This window comes from Centrocercus urophasianus, unplaced genomic scaffold, assembly GCF_019232065.1.
Source record: "Centrocercus urophasianus isolate 14NV4802_14NV808 unplaced genomic scaffold, USGS_Curo_1.0 seq_20, whole genome shotgun sequence".
Taxonomy (NCBI): Eukaryota; Metazoa; Chordata; class Aves; order Galliformes; family Phasianidae; genus Centrocercus; species Centrocercus urophasianus.
Window position 1 is genome coordinate 10493435 of NW_024884756.1, and position 7031 is coordinate 10500465.

The 7031-nt window shown below is 63.5% G+C and overlaps 1 protein-coding gene and 1 long non-coding RNA gene across 4 annotated transcripts in view; one reads left to right on the forward strand and one right to left on the reverse strand.

Annotated features, from left to right (window-relative positions):
• Window positions 1–562, forward strand: part of LOC122162106 — a 1012-nt gene extending 450 nt beyond the window's left edge. Inside the window, exon 2 of the long non-coding RNA XR_006169425.1 lies at window positions 59–562. This is a non-coding gene — a long non-coding RNA (uncharacterized LOC122162106). The remainder of the gene's footprint in view (window positions 1–58) is intronic.
• Window positions 1–5061, reverse strand: part of SATB2 (SATB homeobox 2) — a 130338-nt gene extending 125277 nt beyond the window's left edge. Inside the window, exons 1-2 of one of the 3 annotated variants that reach the window (XM_042822090.1) lie at window positions 4961–5061; window positions 122–200 (exon numbers count right to left, since the gene is read on the reverse strand). The gene's annotated coding sequence lies outside the window, so the exon portion shown is untranslated. Of the gene's footprint in view, window positions 1–121; window positions 201–4678; window positions 4696–4960 lie in introns of those variants that run through there. The other 2 variants (XM_042822092.1, XM_042822091.1) reach the window with 2 other exon arrangements.
• Between the last annotated feature and the right edge of the window lie 1970 nt (window positions 5062–7031).

Sequence of the window (7031 nt, forward strand, 5' to 3'; positions counted from 1 at the left end):
CCCCCCCCCCCCCCCCCCCTTTTTTTTTTTTTTTAAATCTCACACCGCTGTGCCGTAGGACGCGCGGGGAAGTTCCCTTTTTCCCTGGGTATCGAATAATCGCAGAATGTTCCGTTCTTACCTTTGATGTCCAACTCCGAACTCCCGCGGATCAATGGCCGCAAAGTTGGCGGAATTGGGAATTTGGGACTTCGACACTTCTGGAAAAAAAATGCCAACGGTTTAGCCAGGATCTCCCCGTCTGATTCGTTACTATTATTATATCTGATGATGTGGATGGATGGAAGGACTCAATCCAAGCCCATTAATGAGCGATTTTATAAACGCCGCCGTCGGAGGATCTCCATTCACACGGCGTCAGGGATCTCTCCCAGCAGCAGAGCCGTGCGGATCCCGGGACTTCAGCGCAGCTCCGATCAGAGCACGCCGCCTCGTCAATCCATTAATGTTTTATAGCATGTAAATATTTCATAAAGTTTTTAGGAAAACTATCGATTCTAAATTATTAAACTAGTCAGAAGGGCGTTTGAATAATGCATACGATTAAATACACTTAAATATATATGTGGCAATCGCTTTATTTGCAACGAACCCTCTGCACCTTTACGCGGCCTTTGGTTTTTGCCCGCTTTGCTCGCAGGGCCCCGCAGTGCCGGCATGTCCGCGGTGTGTCCGTGCGGTTGCACGCCGGGCGGCCCTGCGAAATGCTCCTTTAACTTTGCGGCCGGCAGCCGTAAGCGTTTGAAACCGCGGACGCGGAAGCGAAGGGTTTTGTTATTGAACGAACTGGCGAGGACCCGAACCGAGCGCTGTGTCCCGGCCAGCAGCCACCGTTTCGTTAAGGTTAATTCAGACAGATTTTAAATACGAGGTGTTTGCTTTCTTTGATAAGTTTTTCCCAATAATTTTTTTTTCTTTCTGTTTTAAATTACGAATGTTTTTTTTTTTTTTTCCCCTCCGTTTTTATTTTTAGTTTCCATTTTTTTTCCCCAAAAAAAAAAAAAAAAAAAAAAAAAAAAAAGGCGATTATTTCCCGTCATTTCTTCCTGTCCATCCCTGATTTCTTGTCATGGTTTCATGATTTTTGGTTATTGGTCCACTACATGATGATAAAACCATGACATCTCGCTGTAAGAAAAAATTGAGTTTTGATTACTAACTGTGACCTCTTTTTCTCTTTCAATGCGAACTGCAGCGCGGGAGCTTTCTGCCCTCCCGCACCACGCCGTGAGCAGTGTGAGCTCCCCGAGCCCCGCGCTCCCCGTTTCGAAGTTTCCGGACCAAAAAAAAAAAAAAAAAATCTGCACAAAGCAAACGAACAGAACCACCACCTCGGCAAGGTTTGGTTTCCATCGGCCACCGCTCCAGAGGCGGCCGGCGGCGCTGCCGCCGGCCGGGCCGGGCCGGGCCTGGCCCACGCTCGCCCCGCGCGGCTCTCCCGACGGTCGCCCGCGCTGCCCGCAGCGGGACCGCCGAACCCGCTTTTCTCCCCTCCCGGGGTCCCCCCGTCCTCCCGGCGTCTCCTGTAGATCGCGGCGTTCGGGGACGCCGCAGACCTGACGGCGGCTCGGCGCAGCACCGTCGCGGCCGCCGCGCGCCTGGGCTCGGAGGGCCGGCCCGCGGGGCGCTACCTCTGAGCGCGGAGGTCCCGGACAGCGGCGGCCGGCGGGAGGCGGCGGGACGGCCCCGGGTAGTCTGGGCGGGGCCGGGCGGCCGCGGCCCCCGAGGGCTCCTGGCTCCCCTCTCGGCAGCCGGGACTCGAGCCCCGCGCCGTTTCTCGGGGCTGGGGCGTCCCGCCGTCCCCGCTCGACTCGGCTCGGCGCCATCCCCATCCCCTTCGCACAGCGCCATCGCGCGGGCGCCGGCGCAGCGCCGCTCGCCCTCGGCTGCCTCCCGTCCGCGGCCCCTCGTCCCGGCCGGGCAGGGCGAGTAGCACCTGCTGCGGGAGCGGCCGCCCCTCCTGGGCTGCGCCGGGCCCCGCTGCCTAGGGCCCGGTCGCTCCGCGCCGCTCCGCCCCGCCGCCGTCGAAGTTATCCCGCCGCGGTGGTGTGCGGGCCCCGAGCTCTCGCTCGACTCGCTCAGCTCCTCGGCGGCAGCCCCGCGCCGAGCCTTGCTACCGGGGCCGCGCCGCGGTTCCGCCACCACCGGGCCGGGCCGTGAAGCCGAGGCGAAGGCTCGCTTGGACTCGGGACGGGGCATCCCGCGGGGACAGCCCCGGCTCCGGCCCGGACCGCCGGCGGCAGCATCGCCGCTTCCCGTTCGTACGCCTCTGCTTTCCGAGCGCAGCGGCAGACCGCGAGCCCCGAGGCTTGGCCACGCGGTTCCCGACGCCGCTCCGTTCGCACTGCGGGTTCACGCCGTGCCCATCAGAAAAGAAAAACAGAACCAAAAGCGGCTTTAAGGCGCCCGAGCTGTAACTCCGTGATTTTGGAAGGGTGACGTCTATGCAGACCGTGCCCTCGCTTTCTTCCTTCCCCTCGGAGACACTAACGCTGGTAACGCGGCTAAGGGGCCGCGCGTCCTTCGTCGAGGAATTCCCGCGTCAAGGAATTCTCCCGGCAGCCGCACAACGGGGCCCCTCCCGGCTCCAGCCTCTGTCCGCACCCGGTGGCGGCTCGCCCCTCACGCACGTGGCCGCACTCGGGCCTCTCTGCCGTATGCCCTCTCGGCAACTCCCTCACCCTCGCTGGCGTGCGTGGCTCTGCGGTTTTGTACGGATTTTCCAAAATAAATCTTTCTCTATTTTAAACCGTCGGGAGCGGGCGGCGCGGACCCGTGCCCTGCGGCTGCTCTCGGAAAGAGCGCTCCTGGCCAGAAACGAAGAGAGGGCTCCGCTGCCTCCGTTGCGAGCGCGACGCTCTGCCCAGCCCCGGGAACGAACGAACGAACGAACCGGAACCGTCCCGGCCCCGAACGCTACCGGCCCCCGCCTGCCGCCGAGTTGCGGGCGAGCGACGGCGGCCGCTTTCCAGTACGCCGCACTGAGAGCCTGCGCCCGCGGCACGCGTCGCTGTAATTGCGACGATTTGGGTCAATTAGCGACGTGTGAGCCCTTCTGCCCGGCCGGCTCCGGCTCGAGGGACCGGAACCGCCCCGTCGGGAACCGTCGCCTACGGAGCTCTCCCGAGTCCCGTCGCGTCCCTCACCGCGCTCTGCGTTCTCAATCCCGACTTCTACCCGTGCTAACAGGTCCGCTCCTCTCACCCGGCCCGCTCGCGTAAAACAAACGGCACGGAGCGCTCGGAGCCCGCAGCTCCCTGCCCGCACAGCGAGGCACAAAGAGGTGCTGTGGGAGCCGTGCGGTGCCGCCGCCCCCAGAGCCTGCCGCTGCCGGGGCCCGGGCTGAAGGGCTGGGGCTGCGGCTTTATGGTTCTCTGTGCAAATAACGGAGGGCTGCGGGACTGCCCGAGGAAAGGGGGCAGCCACGGCGCGGGATTTCGAGTGAAGACAAACAACAGAGGTTTTATTGAACTGTAAAGGCTGGGAATATCGCCGAACACATCGAGGAAATGCACCCTAATACACAAGAGCAGCAAACGTCCCACGAGAGAGCAAATACCGCACAGGTGCGGCAACGTGAGGCAGTTCGATGCCTCTCGGGTCACGCCGCGAAGCGGGCTTTTGTCCGTCCCCATCCCGTGTCCAAAGCCCCACAACGGCCCGGCGGGCAGCGCTCAAGCACTTGAGATTTCGCGAGCCCCGTGCTGACAACAACAGCGCTCTACAGAGCACTCGCATATGGGGTCCCGGGGGAGGAAAAGGCCAAACCCCGCCGCCTCGCCGCCTGCAAGCAGCCCGCGGTCTTTTCCCGCGACCTCAGGATATCGCCTTCCCTCGCGCGCAGATATTTGCGTGGAGCTCTCGGAGCCAGGGCTGGCACTCGTTCTGCGAAGGGGCACCGGCTGCAGGACCGCCCCCGGCTCCCGAAGGCCTCGGGACCCGGCTGCCCGGTACGGCATCGCACCGCACCGCCCGCAGCCCGCTCCTACCCGCTGGCCCCGCGCAGACAGCCTCGCTTCGGCTCCGGCAACCGACGGGCGCCGTGCCCGCGTGTGACGGGCTGCTCCCGGCCGTGCCCCGAACCGGCCGGCCCGCGCTGCCCTGTCAAGGAGGGGAACGGGGGTACAGACACCGCACGGGCCCTTTTCCCCTCCCGGGGCTCGCGTGGGGACCGTGACGAATTTCGTGTTCGGAAAGGACTGTTGCCGTAAACCACGCGGCGAAACGAGCCCAGAAGCGACGCGTTCGCGGCGGGGATGGGGCTCCGCTCGCTGCCCCACGGCCGCCGCGCTCAGCCTCGCTGCCCCGCGGGAGGCTCGGAGACCTTCCCCGGTCAGCCTCCGAGCGGCCGCGGGCATCTCCGGCCCGGGCCCCCGCACAGTGCCCGTCGCCCCGACACCTCAGCTCTCCGTCAGCGCGGCGGGGATTTCACGTTCACAATTACCTGTAACAATTCGGAGCGGTTTGTACACGAGATACTTTGTCTCGCATCCATCCCTGCGCCCGGTGCGTCTCAGCCCAGAGACACCGTACCTCTACCGGCACCGTCGCGGCGGCTGCAAGGGGAGCGCTCCGCTCCCGGCCCTCCCCGGCCCGCGCGGGGAAAACGAACGCCGCGGCTCCGTCCCGCGCTCCGTTCCCTAAAGCGCGACAACAAAAACTTCATTGAAAACCCTACCGTTAAGGAGACATTGCGAATGAGTGACGGAACGGGAGGCGCCCGTTACCGGATCACCCTTCGGACAAAACAAAGCAGCTCACACACGGCTAGACGAGGTCCTCGATTCTCCGACATATTTGCAACAGCAGTTAGAAATAATAAGAATAAAATAAAATCACGAGATTCGAGCCGGTCACTACTGACTATCTCAGATTTCACGGTCGCTCTCTAGTTTTTTGGTTTAACTCTCCCTTCCCTGCCCCTCACATCATAAAAGCGAGCAGAGCAGCATGGAGTTACCTGTCTGCTTCTCTGAGCCTCCTTCGAGTACAGAAGGTAACAGTCACCTCACCTATTAGCTCGTGAAAGTAATAAAGAGGTGGTAACTCGGAGCTACTACATTTTGAGGATTGTGTCACATGCTGGAGCACAAATAAGGGTATTATAGCCCTAGCTATTACTGGATCCGTTCCTCTGTGCAACAACCTCAACCTGTGGCGCCGCCAGCTTTCTGCGGGCATTGACTTCGTCCCTTGGAGCAGCCCCGCACCTCTCGCCTCGCACCGCGCTCGGCGCTCGGGCTCTGCCAGCGACCAGAACGGGCGCCCACCCAGCCCCGCGCTCGGTGGGGTGGTGGCGGGCGGTTCACTCTCCCCTCGCCCACCAGGGAGGGATTTGCCCAACTTCGGCCAAGCGTCTGCCAGCCCCGCTCTTTTTCTAACGCGCTCCTTGGAAGGGCTGCCCAGAAGTGCGGCCACGCGTCTGTGGCTCCGGCGGCTTTGCAGGGGAGTGCCTCCCTGCGGCTCAGGGAGGGTGTGGAGCGCCCACCTCGAGGGGTTTGCTCAGAGCGGCCCGGTCCTCCCGCTCCGGCCCCGAGAGGGCCCCGTGCCAAGCCTCGCTGAGCCCGCAGCGGTGCGAAGGGCAGCGATGCCGCCACGGGCCGCGCACGGCTCCGCCGGAGAGACGCGGTGTGCGTGAGAGGACGCGGAGCTGCCTAAGACACCGGGCGGGCGGGGAAGCCCTCGCCGCGGCAGCCGTGCTCCGGCTGTAGGGATGAGGAGGGACGGCTCTGCTCCCTCCAGCCCGGGGAGAACGGAAGGTAGCAGAGGCCTCTGAGGTGCCTGCGGCCCGTGGTGCCGGAGGAGGGCGAGGCACAGGTGCCGCGGAGAAGGGACCCGGAGACGGCCCCCCGTCCGCAGGCACTGCCGCAGGACAGGGCACGGGCGGGAGCGAACCTTCCCAGCACCGTCCATGTCCATGTGGGGCAAAGACCGGGAGGCCCTCCCCGTCTCCGTACTGCCCGGCGCCCGTAAGGACAGCCGAGCAAAAACACCGAGCCAACGGCCCGTGCCAAATGCCCGGGCCTTCCCACTCTCCCATCCTGGCCCCCGACGGCAGGACACCCCCCGGCCGTCTCCCTTCGCCCGCGCCGAGCGCTGCCGCCGGCTCGCAGTGAGGCGGAGGCGAGGCGCGCTCGCCGCACATCCCGCCGGGCCCTCTTCCGCTCCCAGACCCGCCGCCAGGGAACCCCCGGCACACGTGCAGCGACCGCAGGCGATCGAACGTCGCCGAGCAGCCGCCCGCCGCCGGCCCTCCTGCCTGCCCCCACCCGAGCCCACCCCCGCCAGGACGGGACGCGCCGCGGTGCAGGGCGGCAGTCGGTGGCGAGGAAGAGAAACGAGGGCATCGCGTTCTCGTTTTCCACCTTGATTACAGGCCCTGCTTTATGGGCGTCGAGCAGGGGCGGCTGCCACCGGCCGGGCCTGGCGCGGGAGTCTCGGCTCGGGAACGAAAAGCACAGAAGCCCAGGGTCTATTTTTTTTCCCTGTACTTTTGATGAAGACAATTAAGTAACCCGCACAAAGCGGCGGCCCCTCCCTTTTAACTGTTTCCTCATTTCTGCCGCGACAGTTTACCATTGTGGCTAAAACGAGTTTCCCGATCCTTTCCCAGAAATGAGAAACAACAGCTAATAAAGTAGCAAAACGTGCGGTAGGCTGCTGGGAAACCAGGCATGGAAAGTGGCCGTGCGACTGCCAGGCTGCAGTTCTCTTTCGTTTATGACCTCGTTACCCCGATCCCGAGCCCAGGCTGCCGCCAAGCGTGCACCCCCGAGCTGGCAGCGCACCGATTCCCCCTTGGGGGCAGCAGCGTCCCCGCAGTTCCCCCCCCGGCCCCCGCTCCCCGTCCCATTTTGCATAGGGGCGGATTGCCCAGCAAGGCAACGCGCTGAGGTCCGGGCTGTGCCTTCCCAGGGCCGCTTGCCGCAATACAATGGAACGCGGCGAGCCTTTTCGGTGATATACGTTGCAACCAAGAAAAGCTATGGGAGCGCCCAAGAATTAACGCTTTTCATTTTGAGATTTCTACA